This window comes from Mustela nivalis (assembly GCF_964662115.1).
Source record: "Mustela nivalis genome assembly, chromosome: 6".
NCBI lineage: Eukaryota > Metazoa > Chordata > Mammalia > Carnivora > Mustelidae > Mustela > Mustela nivalis.
In genome coordinates, this window is record NC_139025.1 from 143,471,330 (window position 1) to 143,491,870 (window position 20,541).

General features: G+C 37.0%; 1 long non-coding RNA gene across 2 annotated transcripts; it reads right to left on the minus strand.

Moving 5' to 3' along the window:
- Positions 1 to 353: 353 nt before the first annotated feature.
- Positions 354 to 19,051, minus strand: LOC309868192. 2 transcript variants are annotated; one of them, XR_014313568.1, is made up of 3 exons: positions 18,978 to 19,051; positions 8,768 to 8,906; positions 354 to 404 (listed from the first exon to the last, which is right to left on the minus strand). It is a non-coding gene; the product is annotated as an uncharacterized lncRNA (long non-coding RNA). The 2 variants fall into 2 exon arrangements; XR_014313569.1 differs by lacking the exon at positions 18,978 to 19,051 and adding an exon at positions 18,630 to 18,688.
- Between the last annotated feature and the right edge of the window lie 1,490 nt (positions 19,052 to 20,541).

Genomic DNA, 20,541 nt, shown 5'->3' on the forward strand with positions numbered 1-20,541 from the left:
GGGAAATTAAAACTTATATATATATATGAATAAGGAGAAAAGGACTATATTAAAGCTTACATCTCTATATATCTTTATACAGATATAGATATAAAGAAAAAGGAAAAAGAAAAAAGTATATGTGTGAAAAATTTCAAGTTAAAAAGTTACTATGGAATATGTTGTACTAAGAATCTAGTTGAAATGGTCAGTGTGTAAAAAGAAAAAAAAATGTTGAGAAAGAATTTTAAAAAAAGAAAAGAAAAGTCAAATCTAAGAAATAAACAGGCCATGAGGCAATACCAGGAACTTAATATACTATTTTCCCCTGGTGTTGGGGCTGTACAGTTTTATGATGACCCTTGGGTTGTTGTCTCTTGTTCTTCCAGCTTGTCTTCCAGGGAGAGGGGCCTGATGTATTGTTTCTGAAAAATTTGATGAAAATTTTGATAAAAATTAATTCAGCAAATCTTACAACTGAAGAGAAGCAAAAGCCCATCTTCTGATAGTAAACTCAAGAGCCAGTCAAATGTCAACTGATCCAAACTGCTAAAAATCAAATGTCAGAATTGGTAGCCATTACTGAAAACATGGCACTTTAACGAGCTGTCAGGAACAGGACTCTTAGCAGTGACTGTGGACTTCTGGGTACAGGAAAGCACACTCCAGAAATCAGAGAAGTAGATATATGTTTCTCCTTCTGCAAAGGACAGACTTGCTCAAAAACCACATACCTCTGGGCTTTTTGGTTTCCTCCTTAGAATGGACCATTTTCAGGGCCCATAAACAGGGCGGGCAGACTCCCTGTCATCAAAAGTGTGTGCAGCAAGCTCTGAAACCTGACACCAGTACCAAACACACACACACACACACACACACACACACACACACACACACACGCCCCCAGTCAACATATGCTCTTGTTACTAACTAGATGCAATTTGTTAACTTGTCCTGTACTGTTTTTCTTATTTTTATCTGAGGACAGTTAGTGTTTTCAGCTTTTGTATACTTCAAGTTCAGACTTTCCTTGCTAAACCCCAAAGCCATTTGTTAATTTCAAGTGAAACAGCTCTCTCTTGTGGGTCCCCAAAGTCAATTCTGCTTTTCTCTCTCTCAATTCTTGATTCCCTTGATTCTCCCCAAACCAATTTTAATCAAGTTTCCCTGCTCTAATTTTTTTAAATAGTATCTCAAATAGCAACACTCTGTGGCAAATCTGGCAGAGTAATCTAGTTTGTCCTTGGATGATTCTTTGCTCTTCTTATTTCTACCTTAAAACAAAACAAAACAAAACTCACATGAAAATAAATTGGTTCTGAAAAGGATATTGATTTCTTTCTTCTAGAGCCAGTCACATTTTCATTTTCCCTATATCTTACTTTGGTTTTATAGTTTTTGTAAAAAAAGACCAAATACAGATTTTTCACCTTCATTGTCTTTAAAGCCCAATTAAATCACTGCTATTTTTCTCATACCCAAAGAGTGTTACTTCAATTCATCTAGAATAAGGGCCAATGTGTTCATCAGGCTGCACTACATATGTTCTTAGAAGCTGAAAATTGAGGGTGCCCAGGTGGCTCAGTCACTTAAACGTCTGCCTTTGGCTCAGGTCATGATTCTGGGGTCCTGGGATCAAGTCCTGCATCAGGCTCTCTGTTCAGCCAGAGGTCTGTTTCTCCTTCCCCTACTCCTCTTCTCTCTCACATGCACTCTGTCTTTGTCTCTTTCAAATAAGTAAAATCTTTTTTAAAAAGTTGAAAATGCACTTATAGTTTTGAAAACTAGTCACAGTGCACTTAAAAAGCTCATCAAAGCTGCTTTAAATTTGAATTTTACCACAATTTATCTTCATTGTGAATATTAATAGTAATACATTTGATTATTATAAAGCAAGGCCCAGCTGTACTTAATTTATAAGGACTTTGAGATGCTAACGATAAAGGCATCACTTCCTACTTTGACTCTGCTCTGCTCACTTTGTAAGGTAAGGATTCCCAAATGTTTGGGTCTCAGGATTCCCTAAAATTCTTAAAAATTATGGAGGATCCTAAAGACCTTTTCTTAAAACTCAAAAAATCTAAAAGCATGTATTTACAAATAGCCTAAAATAATAATAAACCTACCACATGTTAATACAAACATATTTTATGAAATATCACTATATTTTCCAAAATATTACTTAAAAATTAATAAGAAGATAGGCACTGTTTTACATTTTTGCAAATTTCTTAATCTCTTTAATGTCTGTTAATAAAAGATAGCTGGAATCTAATATCTGCTTCTAATCTTTTAAATGAATAAATTAATTAAAATTATCAATGAACTCATTAAAATCAATTTTAAAAATCTATGGAACACTTCATATTGCTTTTGGAAAACTCTACTGCACATATATAAGAGGATAAGAGTAGAAAAGACAAATAACATTACAAAATCATAGGTCTGACCATGAGGACCTCCTGACAGGGTCTTGGGGCTCTTCCAAGAGCCCCCACATAACACATTGAAAACTGCTATTTGTTCTAACTAGAAGTAAATAGAATGGGGGAGAGTAGTGCAAACTATCATTACAGAACAGCTTACTGTAGTTGAGAGATGACAAAATTATATTAAGGATGGAACAAATTTGGTGGCGATTGACTGGCAGAGTCATGCTGAGATATTTTTCTTGGGCTCAGTTATAAACAGGGTTGGAAGACCTATTCAATGTAAGGGATGGCTGGTATGGGGTGGTGGGACGCCCTAGGAAGTTGAAGTCTGTCCTTTCTTGTTTCTCTGCATTTCTGTGAGGAAAGATCACCACCTTCTACTGACCGAGGCTATCCTGTCTGAAAGAGTTCCATTTTACCAGATTATAGTACTAGATTATTTTCTTAAGGATATGATGTTCCTTTTTTTTTTTTTTTTCCTTAAGGATATGATGATACTTGTCATCACCAAGCACTACTCTGCCCTTTGTTCCAGACCATGGTGGGAAAAAATACTTCTCTTGCACAGTAAACACAAAAACCAAAGTAACAACACAAAGTGAAGCAAGCAAGGCAATACACTGACACAAAAAGCCCTTTTATAACCTTCTTGTAGAAGAGAAAACTCGGGAGCATCATTAAGTTTCATTAATTTCCATTCAACAAATTCCAGCTTGACATCATAATTTTCTATTGCCTTATTTCTCCAGTTGCTGCTTTCTTTTTCACTATGGAAACAGAGAACACCTAAATAAACCTAAGTGCAACAGAAATCAGATGTTTTCCTGCAACGATGTACCATAGCCTTTTTCTCACCCTTTGATCTTTCTCTTTGTAGGCTTCTGATTTCACAGAGGACAACACCAGTGGGGAGAGTGAAATTTTCCAAATTTGGAGATGAAGGGAGGGCCTCAGTTGTAGAGCAGGTCCTGCCTGGGTCAAATGTGCACACCTCCCTTTCCACAGCTACTCAAAAGTCACAGGAAACATACGCCATGCCCTACAAAGTCCCTCGGTGGGCCTGGTTTTTTAATAATGTATTTAGAAATGAGTTTCTCCACTGACAGGATTACACAGAGGCATTTTTTCCCTACAGTCCTTATAAAGTGAGGAGCAGTAGTTACTTAAAATGTTTAATCGTTAAAATCCTGTATGCATATGTGTGTGGTGTGTGAAAAAGAAAGAGACAATGAGAAAGAGAAGAAAGAAGGATGATTTTGTTGCCAGGATTAAGAAGCTATGTTGAAAAAGATTGACTGGACTAACTTGCCAATGCCATTTATGGCTTGGGCTAAGAAAAGCCAATCTTTTGTTGAATCGCCTAGTGTAATAAATTGCATTTGGAGGGCTACAAAATTCTGTACAAACTTTTCAACGAGATCTAATTCAAAGTGCTACTCACATAGCCAGGAGCATTCTGAAAAAACAGCGCAGTAGATTAACACCATTTTTAAAAGTCAGGAAGTCCTTTCTTCCCTCGAAGGAGGGTTTTCCAGACATTATCTTCAACTTTCAAGTATTCTAAAGAAGGTCTCCAGCTCTCTCTTTCTCCCTTAAGCCTATAGTCTTCCTCCCTCCCTCTCTTCTTCCCCTCTCCTTCTTTCTCTCCATCCCTGCCAGTCCTCCACCCCACTCAAGCCATGAGTGAGTGCTGTATGGGAAGCAAGACTTATATAGTAAGTGACTTATCAATCAGCTGTGTCCTAGATATTGTTGATGAAAGCAGCAGGGATTTCCTTCAACTGGTTTCTTATTCAATTGATTCCCAGTTGAATAACAAATGTTCAAACATGTGTCTGAAGCTTTTGTTAAACTAGATAGTTAGAGGCAAGGATTACTGTATATACAACTACAAAAACATCTTTTCATCCTTTCTCCTAACCTATGAAATTTCCTTATGTAGCAACATTCGGTTTGCCAGTCTATATGCATCATCTGAATAATAGCAAGTAGACATAACCAAACTCAAAATGACCACCTTAGAAAGAGAGATTTAAATGAAGGAGAGCAAAAACTTCTCCAAACTTTCTTCTTATTCTCCCTCATTCCCACCCACCACTACATCCTCGCCAGATACTGGAGTGGATCCAACAAGTGTCTTATGATAATAGGAGCCAGGGTAAGACATCAGCAGTTTCAAGTTAACAAAGTAAAGTTTTGAAAATGAGAAGTAATACATAAAAGCAAAAGTCTGTCTTCCAGCATTTGTGTTTTCTCTTCATGAGATTTGCATCATGTGCAGAGGATTTACAACATAGAAACTTGAATGTTTTGATTAATCACAGAAAATATAAGAGATGGCAGAGCTTGCCAGAGGAAAACTGAACACATGAAACATTCAAAATGGGTGACCCAAACCCCCAAATATTGATGTATCCTCAATATTCTTAGCACGTATAGATTTTGAATGAACATTTTATTTTCTTGTCAGTGATTCAGAATTTCCACTGCTTCTGTTGAGCAATGAGGGAAAATCATGCCAACTGGGAGAAAGCTTTATTTTAAGGTCGAAGGCATGAAATAAGCACTAAGAAGACAATTGTACACCTGTTTTCAAGAGTAAAAAGGCATCTCAAATCTGCTTTGCTTTTGAAAATTTGGCCAAGGAGTGTATTTCAAAGGCCCAATAGCCCATAACATTATTCCCAGGGCTCTGTGCTCTCTGCCTAATTGGGAGTCTACACATTTGTATAAGCATGATACTTCATGATTAATGCATAAGACCCAGCACGGAGCCCAGTATCAATCCGTCTGTGGAGGCTTTTCCCCACACTGAAAACAATCACTGTTCCTAAAATATAATCCATCAAATGTGCAAGTATGACTACTCTGTAGAATATCAGCCTACTTAAATGCCATGACAAAACCTTTAGAGAGTTGTAAACCTCTTCTATGTAAGAAAGATGTTTTATTTTAAGATGCCCATGCCACTGCTGCCTTGGGACCATCATCATTGCCAGGAAAGGTGTATTTGCAAAACCAAGTGTCAGGCCTGCAGATTGTTTCCTGTTTGGCCTAGGCAATAAATATAAAGGGAAGACTATTAAAATGAACACCTTATGATCACTTTCGGATTATGAAATAAACAATAGCTCTTCCCCTTGGTATCTTCAAACACCAACCAACAGCAGTGATGACTTCTAGTGTGAGGACTCCACAATGGTGAGGGGAAACTTAGTCAACAATGCTAGAAGGAAAAGGGGTTGCACTTCAAAAATGAAGTCAATTCTCTCTTTGATGGACGACCTCCCAGTTAAGGAATGGAACTCCTGGGATACATCTAGGTGTTCCAAATGGTGTTGCCAATACCTTCCCTGCAGGCTGGGTCACTTAATTAAGCAGGAACCCATTCCCATGGGAGGAAGTGGAAACGTGAAGTTCGCCAACAGATCCCAATATGCTCTGGGAATCAATGTAAATGAACTTTTGAGAGACTTCTTTCTAAAAACATCTGAGATGGAGTTTTTTAATTATTAAAAATTAATATATGATTATGAAAAGAAATAAGCCATTTAGAATTCTATGAAATTAAGGGAAATAGTCTGACATTTCCTTTTTTTCCCATGCAGCTTCCCAGTGATGATCTCTTGAGTGAATTATGTATTCTTCTAGATGTTTTATTTTATAGGCACGAGTGTGTGTGTGTGTGTGTGTGTGTGTGTGTGTATCTTGACAAACTTTGGGGTAACACTATATTATGCATAATTAATGTGACTTGTTTTTCCGCTGCACGATTGTTCATGAACTTTCCCAAAAGTACATTCATGTTTATCTCATTTTCTTTAATAATTTCATGGTATCATGTTGTATGGATTACCAACACACAAAAATTCTCCTAACATCAAGTTTGTTTGTTTGTTTGTTTGTTTGAAATCACTACAAGCAATGTTACATTTTGGCTAGCAGATACCTTATGGACAAAGACTTTCTTGATAACTTTTGTATCCCTGGTAGTGAACACAGAGAACAGCACATAGTAAGTGTTCAATAGATTATGTGTTTAATATATAAATGAAATACGCAGGGAAATCTCCATTGTTCCTTCATGGGATATATGAATTTAAGGTGTGCATCAAAACTGCCTATTTACCTCCAAAAACATTGGACCATTTTATACTTACACCAAGTATATTAGTCACTGTATTCTATTTACAAACAATGGGATTATAGACTTGTTTCATTTTCCCTAATGTGATTAATGATTAAGTGTGTTTCATTGTTTCCAATTGCATTTCATTAAATTTTTTTTAGATTATTTATTTATTTATTTATTTGACAGACAGAGATCACAAGTAGGCCAAGAGGCAGGCAGAGAGAGAGGAGGAAGCAGGCTCCCCGCTGAGCAGAGAGCCCGATGCGGGGCTCGATCCCAGGACCCTGAGCCGAAGGCAGAGACTTTAACCCACTGAGTCACCCAGGCGCCCCTGCATTTCATTAATTTTGAATAATTAATTAACTTTAGGACTATTTTAACTTTAGTACTATTCCTAAGGTTATTAACCACTTATATTTTTCCCTTTGACTATTCATATCCTTTGACCATTTTTCTGTTAGATTGTCAGTTAATCTTTTTCACATTGATTTTAATGAGCTTTTCTGTCTGTTGAAAGATTCAATCCTTCTGCTTGATACATTTTATAACTATTTTTGATAGTTATTTATATTTAGTTATTTTCATTACATATAATATTTAGTTATTATATTAAATATAATAGATATAAGTTATATATATTATTTAGTTATTATATAGTTATTTTAACTATAACTATTTTTTAATCTGTGAAATAATTTGTCATTTGACTCTATTCATCCATCCATCCATCCATTAATCTTACTTAACAGAAAAATTTTTTAATACTTATGCTCAAAATATATCAGTTATTTTCCTTTATAGTTGCTGGGTTTATTCTTAAAAGAGCTTTCTCTTCATTCAAAGTATAAAAACAAACTTACTCATATGCCCTTCTAATATTTGTAATTTTCACTTACACATTACTTTTTTTTAACTAGTTTGGAATTTATTTTGATATAATAAGAGAAGAGGGGATCAGGACTCATTTAAATTTGTGTCATTCAAGTGAGCTAATTATCCTATTAGTATATATTAAGAAGTGCATACTTTCAAAGATTTGAAAAGTCATCTGTATCATAGGCTGACTCTCCTAGGTACATGAGTTTATTTTGAACTTCCTGCTCTGGTTCATGGTCATCATCAGCTTTATTCCTGCATCAATGCCATACTGTTTTAATTACTGTTGCATTCATGGTACATTTTATTCTTAGATACCATTAGACCCCCACATTTCTTTTTTTGTTCTCAGTATTCACCCAAATTTATATTCACCCAAATTTGTATTTTAGAATTATTTTGTCAAAATCAAAAAGTTAAAAAATTAAAATTAAACATTCCAGTATTTTGATGAGAATGTATATATGGTTTTAGCAGATTATTTTACAAAGGATTGCTATCTCTGCAACGTGAAGCTTGCTAACCAAAATATAAGATGCCTCTTTTCATGTCTTCAGTCTGCTTTTTTGTTTTGTTTTGTTTTCTTTATTTATTTGAGAGAGAGAGAGAGTCAGAGAGGGAACACAAGTAGAGGGGGCAGCAGAGGGAGAGGGAGAAGCAGGCTCCCCACTGAGCAGGTACCCACCCCCCCCACCCCCACCCCGAGGCAGGGCTCCATCCCAGGAACCCTGGAATCATGACCCAAGGGAGTAGAAGGCAGATGCTTAATGACTGAGCCACCCAGACGCCCCTTCAGTCCTTTGTCTACGCCCTGGTCAGAGTTCTAAAGTTCTCTTCATGCAGGTTTGCGCATTTTCAAAAGCTTTTCTCTGGCTTTATTTTTTTCCTTGCTTTTGTAACGAAGATATTTTCTTTCGTATCAGTTATTGTTTTTAAAACCAAAAGCTAATTATTTTATAGATTAATTTTGTAACCAGGCACTTTATTAAATATTCATATTGTGTCTAATAGGTTTTCAGCTGATTCTTTGGGGCTATATAAGTACATTACAAAGAAAAACAAATTTGTCTCCATCTTTGGAAAATTTACACCTGTTATTTCATTTCCTTATCCTCTTCCGACATATTGATATGACAAATGACTTTGAGATGAGCCCCAGTTATTCATGATTTATTACTTATAGAAGTATTCATTAAACTCTGTTTTTAATATTTTATATAACATTTTATTTAGAAGGTTTGCACTGACATTCATTAATAAGATCAGTTTGACATTTCCTTTTTATGCTGTGTTTGTCAGATTATGAAATCAATTTGAGCAGCTTTATAAAAACAACTCAAATGCTTACCTTCTGTATCCGTCAGATTCCAGTAAGAAGCAGGGGAAGCATTCAGGATATTTCCAGCAGAGAGGGAGTTGAAATAGAAGTCCAGTCTCAAGATGTTTGGTAGGGCTGGAAGAGCAAGATCTCACCCTGAGATCAGGACCTACAAGAAGCAGCTGCAGGTTGGAAGAAGTAACCACGTAGTCGTTGTGGCCACTGCTGCCTTTGGACAACTACCACCCCCTTCACAGCTACTCAGGAGCCCGCTCACACCAGCCCTGGACAGGCCACCACTGCCAGAAGGAGAACTTGGCTTCTCCATTCTTCCCCCTTCCTAATCTTACATTAGTGCCTCCAGCTGGCAGAATTAACCAGAACCCTGCTAGCAAGAGCCCTGCGTCCACATCCTCGAAATACAGAAGAGAATACAGATGGTCAGATAAGAGGCTGGATACCAATAAATAATAGCTGGCATACCCTTTTCTCAATTTTCTCGGACCATGTAGATGACATTGGATATCATCTATTTCGTGACGTTTCAAAAAAATCAACTGTGAAACATTTGGACTGGTGCTTTTGTAGGAAATTTGATAGTCTTAGTTCCCTCCCATGGAGAGATTTTTGCCTGCCTCTTTTCATGATAAATTTAGTAAATTATGTTTTCTTACAAAATTGTCCATTTCGGTAGGTTTTCACACTTATTTGCATAGATCCGTGCTTTAAATATATGTTGTGTTTTTCTGCATCAGGGGTTATTTCTCTTTCCTTATTTTTTTTATAGTACGCAGATGAATGCTCAGTCTCTCTGCCCCCTTGCCCAGTGCGCATGCCCTAACCCCCCGAATTTTTTAATATGTTATGGTACTTGCAGATAGGATAAGGCTATAGACCTTGAGAAGGGAAGAATTTCTTGGATTATCCTGGGGGACGCAATCAGAGCACGGAAACCCTTAAAAGCACAGAACTTTCTTCGACTGGAGTCAGAAAATATGGTAGAATGAATGTGGCATGAAGAACATGGGCAAGATTAGAAGTATGAGAAGGATCTGACACACAGCTGCTGGTTTGAAGGAGCTGAGTGAGGCTCCTCACTGGAAGCCAGCAAGGAAGCAGTAACCTCAGCCCTTCAACCACAAGGAAGTGAACTTTGCCAGCACTTAAATGAACTATGAAAGCAGACTCTTCCCCAGCACCTCAGAATGAGAGCTCAGGTTGACACCTTCATTTCATCCCTTTCAGCTCTGGGCCAGAGGAACCTGATGATCATCTAAGCCCACCTACACTTCTGACCTACAGAATTGTGAGATAATAAGTTTGTGTTGTTTTAAGCCACTTTGTGGTAATTTGGGACACCGGGGTGGCTCAGCTGATTAAACAGCTGCCTTCAACTCAGGTGATGATCCCAAGGTCCTGGGATCCAGTCCTGCAACAGACTCCTTGCTCAGTGGGGAGTCTGCTTTTCCCTCTCCCTCTGCTGCTTCTGTCAAATAAAGAAATAAATCTTTAAAAAGAGAGAGAGAGAAAGAGAAAACAAACAAAAAAACCTGTGGTAATTTGGAAAAGCGGCAACCAAAAACGGATATATTTTTAATTGTATATATATTTGTGTTTCTTCTGTTTTGTTCTTTGATTACTTTAGACAGCTTTATCTAGTTTATGGTTTGGTTTTGATTTTTCAAAGATGCAACTCCTATATTTATTCATTGATTCTGCCACTATTTTTTCCAGCTCAGTAATTTCGGAGAAATTGATTCAACCTTTGCTTTGCATACAAATAGAATCATATCCTATGTATCCTGCCATGATTTGCTTTGTTCCCCTCAAAATTATGTTCCTGAGATTTTTTTTCCATGTTCTTATAGTAGAGGCAGTTTCTTCCTTTACACAGGTTTCTAGCATTCATGGAGTGCATCCACAAAGAATTCATCCATTATCTACCTGAGCGGTATTTGGTATTTCCAGTGTCTGTGTGTCCATTTGCTTTAACTTCTAGAAAATGTGTTGCTGCAAACATTCTTATATCATGTCCTGGGGCTGAGGTACATCATTTTCTCTAGGGCGTATCAAGGAAGCAGGGTAGCTGGGATTATTCATGAGATAATACAAACTGTTTTCCAAGATGGCTGTACAAATTTATATTTCCACCAGCAATGCCAAAGAGTTCTGATTACTGTAAACCTTTGCCAACACCATCTTTAAGGCGTCCTTTGATAAACAGCAGTCCCTGGTTTTACATGAGTCAAATTTATCCAAGTTTTTCCCTGTATGTTGTACCCTCTTTTTATGTCTTAAGAACTCCTTCTTTACCTAAGATATTGTAATTTTTCTTATTTCTTTTTTCTTTTTAAAATTTTATTGGGCAGAGAAAGAGAGAGAGAGACAGCGAGAGAGGGAACCCATGTCTAACCAATCATCCTAGCACAGTTCAGAAGTCCATTCTAGCATAGACTGAAAAGTCCATTCCTCATCACTGACCTGCAGGCCAACTCTGTCATAAATCAAGTTTCATTATAGAAGTTGCTATGTTTAGGGATCATCTACTATGTTATACTTCTATATCTCTTCCTCCTATGCCAGTGTCATATGGTCACAATTATTCTAGATAATTGTAGCTTTGGAAGTCAAGTCTCTTCCATCTTATTCTTCTTCAGGAGGGTTTGGTTATTATTTACCCTTTGTGCTTTGGTATAAATTTTAAATTCCTTGTCAAGTTCCATGTAAAAATCAGCGTGTACACACATACATGTGCACAAACCCATTCAGGCAATCTTCAGACTTTTGGTAGAATAACCTTAAATCTATGGGTCAGGTTGATTATTTATCCTTGAGGGAGATTTCCATTTTCTGAATTTAAAACAAAGACTTTTTTTTTTTTTTTTTTTTTTTTTTTTGGGTAGGGGAAGGGGTTTGATATCCAATTATCTTTCCCAGGATGTGTGTTTACGTGTTTTTTGACAACAGTTTTTCCTGGTTCAGAGGGACACATTTTTGATGTATAGGGTCATATTTTCTTTCATTTCAGGGGAGTCTTCTATTACATCTTTGAAAATAGACCATTTTCTTCCTATATTATTCTCTACTTCAGGAAACACCAATTATCGACACAATTATCTCCAATTTCTGGCTTCATATATATTACAGCCTCTTTTGACATCATTTCTTCATCTTCTCTGCTCTATTTTGCTCATTTTCCTAAGAATCTCCCCATGTTACTGATTTGATTGGTACCCATGTTGATTCTCTACTGCTCTATTTCTAATTTATAAATTAATCCCGTAATGTAGCTATTTTTACTAAAGGTCTTTTTTTAAATTGGCTTAGCAATATCCTCTTTTAATTTACACTATCTTTTTATTCTTTTCCTTTGTGTATTTAATCACCTTAAATCTGACAGTTCCCAGCATTTCCTGTAGAAAATGTTCTTCTTTTTTATAACACATGTTCTTCTGGAATGGTCCTTTACCTGCAATAATTATATATTTTCTTTTTCTAGGCTTTTTTCTTTAAAGACCTTATTTATTTATTTGAGAGAAAGAGCACAAGGTGGGAGGAGAGGGGGTGGGGCAGAGGAAGCAGCAGAAGAAGCAGGCTCCCCACTGAGTGGGGAGCCCAGCATGGGACTGATCCCAGGACCATGGAGATCATGACCTGAGCCCTGAGCAGCAGGCAGACACTCAACCAACTGAGCCACCCAGGTGCCCCTGCTTTTTTTTTTTTTTTAAATAGTTGCATGTTTCTTTCACCGTGCACATATTTATTCAAAACTTCCATAGCAGCTGTTGACTATGCTTCCCCAACACCTCCTACCCTGCTTTTGGGATGTGTAGTGCTCTGCTCTACGAGAGGGCTGTGGTTGTTTTAGACTAATTAGAACCTTCCTATATCATCTGTTGGAGTTATTGGTCACAGGTATATGTCCGGTAATGGACACTGAACCCAATCTGTAACAGTTTGTTCTGAGAAAAATGTTTCCTGGAGGTTTTATCTCTAGAACGTTTCTCACAATTCTGAGAAAACTACTAGTCCACAGCCATATCCTTTCTTCTAAAGAATTGTGCGTTTGTGAAGTCTGGAATTACTGAAGCCATTTTGCTGCTCTGAGGGAAGATTTACAGCTGACACTCCAAAAGAGAAACTGTCTTGATTACAGAGTTGAACCCCCAAAACAAATCCAGAAACCTAGCCCCATCATCTATGGATTTTACAGCTAATAAGCCAATAAATTATTTCGGTTGTTTCAGGCTGTTAGAAATAGGGTTTCTGTCATTTACAACACAAAGTGCCCAAACTGATGTAATTGTTCCTTGTAGAGATGTGGGTAAATTGTCCTCACAGCAATCCCCACCTTCTCTTGGTCCTGTCTATATGCTGCTATTATCAGGGGCTCTATATGAAGGTTTATGTCCTATACACCACTTTGTATTGTGTTTTTTAAAATACCAGACCTGGGGGCGCCTGGGTGGCTCAGTGGCTTGAGCCTCTGCCTTCGGCGTGGGTCATGATCCTGGGGTCCTGGGATCGAGCCCCGAATCGGGCTCTCTGCTCAGCAGGAAGCCTGCTTCCCCCTTTCTCTCTGCCTGCCTCTCTGCCTACTTGTGATCTCTCTCTGTGTCAAATAAATAAATAAAAATCTTAAAAAAAAAATACTGGACCTGTTTTTTGTGTGTATATGTGCATACATGCTTTTACTGAATATTATCTACCCTGTATGAAAATGTGTACAGTCTTAAGATAGTATCCTCTGTCATCTTCCCCACTCAGTGAGAGAAAAAAAAAATGCCTTCATCTAATCCACAACTGAACTGAGCTGAGCTGAGACTGATTTCAATCTTAGTAAGCTTCAATTTACTCTCTTCCCTCTGCCCCCACTGTTCTGGAGTATAGCCTCCAAGAGATCCTGACTGAAAGCCTGGGATTAGGGCCCTTCTTCAACATATCCTAAACCCTATTTTCTTCCTTCTCCTTGAGGCTATGAAGATGCCAACAACTCCACATTAGCTGTCAGTACATTTTTGCTTTATTTCTTAAGTTCTAATCCTGAGCAACTTAAGAATTTAGCAAGTTCCTGGGGCACCTGGGTGGCTCAGTCAGTTAAGCATCCAACACTTAATTTTGGCTCAGGTCATGATCTCAGGGTCAGGAGATCTGGCTCTGAGTCAGGCTTCACACTTAGTGGGGAGTCTGCTTGAGATTCTCTCTCTCCCTCTACCGCTGCCTGTCCCCCTGCTTTCTTTCTCTCAAATAAATAAATCTTTCGCTCGCGCACGCGTGTGTGTGTGTGTGTGCGTGTGTTTCTTTTTGAGATTTTAACATGTTCCAAAAACAAACAACAAAAAACTGAGAGTCAGGCTTACTTCTCTGTGCTTTTCTTTACTTCAGGAACTTGGACCTTCAAGTCCTGGCTGTTCTAACTGCCCTAAAATCTGAGCTTTGCCTCTCCAGCCCCACATGATTGCCAAAGCTTTGCCAGCTCCTGTGTCTCTTAGTAAGAGCTGCCCCAGATTCTCAAGCACAGAACTCACAGCAACAATCAGCTGATCTCCAGAAGGGACAAATGAAGTATAAGATGCTATTTCCTTCTCTCCCTAATCATGTCCCTCAAATACCAGCTGGTTCTCACCACCTCCTTCAAACAATTATTTATTGTATTGTATCTGATTTTCTAGTTATTCTCAGTGGGAATGTTTGGTTGATGCCAGCAGCCCTGACACACCTAGAAGTGCAAGACCCAACTCTAAACTTCTCAGAACCTCTACTTTGTTTGTCTCATTTACTTTTCTAGACTTATCTCTCACTACTCTTGGCTTCAGCAGCACACCTAAAAATTGTAGAACACATAATCATACAAGTTTAGAACTAAAAGACAATGATTATCTGACTCAAGTGTCTTATTTTCCAAATGAGAAAGCTTGAGGCCCCAGAAGATTGTGTGTTTTATTTCGGACCACATCATACAACTGAACTCAAGCCCAGGTACCCTTGGCCCTGTACAGGAGCTAGCAGAGAAAGGTAAAGAGCAAAGCAGAATTGAGAATGGCAATTCTCAATGGCTTCACATCAAGAAGAAATATTTCAATTCTGTTTCCCCAGCGAGTCAGATCTGCTGCTTTCTAACATACACCGCTACTGACAACACATTTGTCTTCTAGCATAAACTATGATTTTTCCCCAGTTATTAATTATAACTGTCATTCCTGAGCACAGAGCCAGAGGTAATCATCATACTGAAAAGTAAGCTTTTTACACCAAGAATGAGGGAAACTGGGAAGACATCTATAAACCACCTCCCAACCTATTGTAGTCAAAGAAATCTGTATCTCTCATATTTGATAGCCAAGCTTGTAAGGGGTCAAGATGGTCATATAATTTATTGTCTAAATGGGACAGTTTTTGAGAGAGATAGTAGATGATATTAATAATTACAGCAGGACAATAAGCATATACCTATCCAGACCTGGGTATCCCCCTCATCACCAGATAATTTATCCCTGACTTACAAAACCAGTTCTTTTTCTCTTTTTCTTTTTTTAAGATTTTATTTATCTATTTAGTTTAGAGAGGAAGAGAGAGAAGTGGTGGAGGGGGGCATCACAGGGAGATGGTGAAGAGAATCTCAAGCAGATTCCCCACTGAGCATGCAGTCCAACATGGGGCTCAATCTCATGACCCCAAGATCATGACTTGAGCTGAAATCAAGAGTTGGATGCTTCACCCACCGAGCTGTCCAAATGCCCCAAAACCAGATCTTTTCTAATACTTCCTTCAGGGTTCTAACCACTTTCATATGAGGAAAAGAAGTATTCATTGTCAGAGAATGCATTCCTTAAAATTAATAGACTTTATTTTTTTAGAGAAGTTTTAAGTTACAGAAAAAAATGAGCAGAAAGTGCAGAGTTCCAGTATACTCCCTGATCCTCCAATTTGTTTTCCCCTATTGTTAACATCATGCATCAGTGTGGTGCATTTGTTATCATTGTTGAACCAATAAGGATACATTTTTAGGGCGCCTGGGTGGGTCAGTGGGTTAAGCCGCTGCCTTCGGCTCAGGTCGTAATCTCAGGGTCCTGGGATTGAGTCCTGCATCGGGCTCTCTGCTCAGCGGGGAGCCTGCTTCTTCCTCTATCTCTCTCTGCTTGTCTCTCTGCCTACTTGTGATCTCTCTGTGTCAAATAAATAAATAAATTAAATCTTTAAAAAAAAAAAAAGGATAACATTTTAAATTAAAGTCTGTAGTTGACATTGTAATTTACTGCTTGTGTTTGTATGTTCTATGAGTTTGATAAATGTATAATGTCATTCATCAAGCATTACAGTACCACACAGAAGAGTTTCACTGACCTAAAAATCCCATGTTTCCTCTATTCATCCTCCCTCCCTCCCGCTAAGCCCCTGGCAACCCCTAATGTTTTTACTGTCTCCATAGTTTTGCTTTTTCCAGAATGTCATATAGTTGGAATTATATAGTATGTAGCCTTTTCAAATTGGCTTTTTTCCAGTCATTTGTTTTTAAATTTTTAAATCTTTGGTGTTAAGTGGAATCTCATCATAATGAAAAAAGTAGAGGCCATTTCAAATGAGATCATAAGATTTAAAGTTTTCTGTGCAAAAACTTAGGTAGTAGAAGTATTTTCTAAACAAAGAATAAAAATGTGTAAGACAAAAATAAATGAAATAAAAAGACAAACCACAAATTAGAAGGTATTTATAATCCTTAGCGCTAAAAACATTATAATTCAGAATATATAAAACTACCATGAATCAATAAGGAAAAGACAAGTAACACAGTAGAAACAAAGTACCAGAAAAGGGCAAAGATATCAGGAAACACAAGCAAAAGAAGCATGACTTGTTGATAAAATACTTGAAATTTTTCAACTTCACTAAAAGCAAGGACATAAATATTCAACAATGAAAACACCATTTCATACCCATTGGTTGACAAAATGAATAGCCTAGTAATGCTATGAAAATAAGCACATTGGAATATGGAAATTTTGGTAAGAGTGCAAATTGGTACCACCATGTTGGTAAACAATTAGGAATTCCCTTGGAAGGATATTGGTGCACATACCTTAAAACCCAGAACTTACTCTTCTTACATACCTACCTTAAAGTCTCTCAAGTGTACGGAAAAGGAGACATACTAAGGGTATTTACTGTAGCAATGTTTGTGACAGAAAAAAGCACAAACACCCAAGCTGTCTCAATTAGGAAATGTGATGTGGCTTATTCATGCAATGAAATATTGAACAAGAGTGTAATGAATGAATTAAATCCTCACACCATGATGTCAAAATGAAGAAAAAACAAGTTGCCAATTAAGACATATGGCATAATGCTCCCACCCTCAACACACAGACTTAAATACATAAGTTTGTGAACCCAAATAATATAGTTATTATGAAAGACATTAAAAGATATAAAACAATTGGAAATAATCTATTACACTTCAGAATAATTAAGGAATAAGAAGAAAAAAGGAATGAAACCAAAAACCTTAGACATTAATATTCTATAGTATTAACAGATATATTTAATGATGGAAAAGTGAAGTGAATTTTGCAAAATATTAATAATTTACTTAAATTGACAGTTGATACATTGATGTCTATTATTTTCTGTACATTATTTCTTGTTAATTTGGTATGTCTCATATTTAAAGGATTTTGAAAGGTCTAACCTCTCTTCCCCTTATAGCCCCTGCTAGAACTGCATTGTAATGCATTGTATAATTGGATACACAAAGATAACAGAATATTATTCAAGAAAAAAAAAAAGAAACAGTTGTGAGATCTCAAGTCCTAGCTCTTATACTTGTTGGACAGAAAGCCCTTGAGCCAGTCACTCCACAGTTAACTTCCTCATCTATAAAATGGGGACATAATACTACTAATAATATTAATATCTACTTTAAGAATGTTGGCAGAATCAAGTAAAAAGATAAATGTGGGGGCGCCTGGGTGGCTCAGTGGCTTAAAGCCTCTGCCTTCGACTCAGGTCATGATCTCAGGGTCCTGGGATCGAGCCCCGCATCGGGCTCTCTGCGCAGCGAGGAGCCTGCTTCCTCCTCTCTCTCTGCCTGCCTCTCTACTTGTGATCTCTGCCTATCAAATAAATAAATAAAATCTTTAAAAAAATGTGAAAACATTTAGTAAGCTAAAAGTCAGACATAAACACTGATTTTTGTTATTGCTCTTGTAAGACAGAATTAAATTGCTTGGCTGCACCTTTTTATTTCTTCTGCCTGCATTCTGGTGGAGATGTTTATGATTGAAGAAGTGACAAAAATAAATAACAGAATAAAGAAAAATTAAATTAAAAAGGGATATGTAATTTATAAACTATAACTATAACATGATTCTGTTACATTTGTTATACATAATATCTAATATGACATATGTAATATAATAGGTATATATATAATATAAAGAAAAATTATCAAGGGCCTATTTATTTTTAAAATTTCAGACAGGTTTAAGATTCTCTCACATATACCTTGCAAAAATTGCCAACTATTGTTACTATGTAACATACAAATCTTTGGAAAATAAACAGAAAACATTTTCTGCATTTAACTTGGTTCTTTTTATTTTTTAATTTAAAATAATATTGCAAAGACTTTATTTCTGAAAATTTTCAGCTATGATTAGATTTTCTTTGTTTATACCTCACAATGCATGCCATGCTGTAACATTTTGAAAATACACATAAATACAAATAAAAAAGTATAATAACCTAAAATTATAATTATGCCTTGTAGTACGTCAGATATAAGTTATGGACCAAAATAAGAGTTGTGGTAGAAATTTAAAAAACTGAAAACTCAGTTGATTCAACAAGGACTGTTGAAAGAGCAAGGTATTAGCACCACATTCACTTGCTTTACCTCATGTATTTTTCTTCAGATCTCCACTTCCACTGCTTCCTTTTGGCACCCTCTAGGGCAACAACGTCAAAAGGTAGGCATGGAGACTCCAGGGATTCCTATGATGATTCCCTGGGCTGTGGGAAGAAAACACTAGATTGTCCTATTTTTTTACCCAAAGCTAGAGAAAAGACTGAGCTTTACTTTTATATAATATACAAATTTATTCTGTACCCTTTCTTGGTCTGCATATCAGATGTTCACACATCATGTCAGATTGGCAAAGAAATCTTGCAGAAAGAGTGAGCGTTCTACAACACGGAAGGGTTGGCATTGTGCTACGAACATTTTTATTTGCTTTCAACTTACCCAAGCATCATAGTACTCAAGTGGATTTCCATATCATATTATCTCATTTTAACAAAAGCAGGTCTCACTGCATGACACAGGGCTTAAAAGGATTACTGCAGAAAACAAGAATGTACAAAAATTTAAAGTAATCCAAAAACACAAGCACAAGCAAACCTCAAGCAAATGGAAACATGAAACCTTCCCTATTTCTAGAACAAGGTCTTTGTTAGCAGCATGAGGAGGTATAAACAATGGACATCTAGCGACATCTGACAAAAATTCAGAAAGTTTCAAAATTATAAAGACTCTCCGAAATAAGGATTTACACCCCTATCTTCCCAAGGTATGTATTATGCTTTGAGATCCTGGTTAGTTATTATAGAAGAGAGCATGACAGAAAAACATTGCGAGCTGGGTTTGCTTTTTTGTTTTTGTTTTTGTGGTTTTTTCCCCATTTTCATGGCATCCTTTCTTATTTCTGTTTCTGTGTGTTTTATGATGCATATAGTATATGAATCCATGAATCCAAAAATGTGGCAATCAATGCCACATTTATGACATAAGTCACAAACTTACATAGATTGGGTGGGGGTGGGTGTAAAGTCAAGAGTTTTATTCTGTATGATCAAAGTTTTTCAAGACAATTACACTTAACCACTCCCCTTGACTTACCTCTTTCCAACTTATCCTGCACACGTCAAAGAGGGTGCTTTTTAAAATCAAAATTAATGAATTATATGTTGAGTGCCCATCATATGCCAGATGCTGTGGTGATGGGTAGTGAACATTTACTGCTGGGAGGAATAAGTGAATTGGCAGTGAGGAAGTGTGAGAGGTGAAGAGATAGATGAGTTTTGGAGTCTCAGTAATTTGCATCTTGGTTCTAGCAATAAGCAAAAAGTGGTCTCAATAATATCAGCATAGCAAAAATTAAATAAATGTTTATTTTTAATCCATTATAAATTGGGGCATTACTTGGGTTAGACTTGCTGATTTTGGAGTGGAAAATGGGAAATCAATAGAGCAGTCAATAAACATTTATTGGGAACCCACTGTACAGAAGTGGACCCAAAGCACAAGAAGAGTCAGATTTTAAAATATAGATTTAAGGGTACCTGGGTGGCTCAGTTGGTTAAGCAACTACCATCGGCTCAGATCTTGATCCTGGAGTGCTGGAATCAAATCCCACATCAGAGTCCCTGCTCAGCAGGGAGTCTGCTTCCCCCCCCCCACCACAACCCTCACCTCTCTCATGCTCTCTCTCATTCTCTGTCTCTCAAATAAATAAATAAAATCTTTTTTAAAGTAAAGCAAAATACAGATTTAAAGTAATATCTTTTTCTTTCTATGTTGCCTTATTCTTTTTTTCCCATTCACCAGATAAATTGGCTGGTCTGACTCTTAAAACAATAATGCAGTACTTCCTACTTATCCCCTAGTTCACTTTGTTTCTCTTGTTTTGGCCTGCCAACTCATTTATTATTCATTCAACAGTGGTTTAAGAAAGAAGAAAGCAAACAGTATCTTCCTGTTACTGAGCTTAAAATCCTGTTATTTAGATGATAGTCATTAGAGATAATAA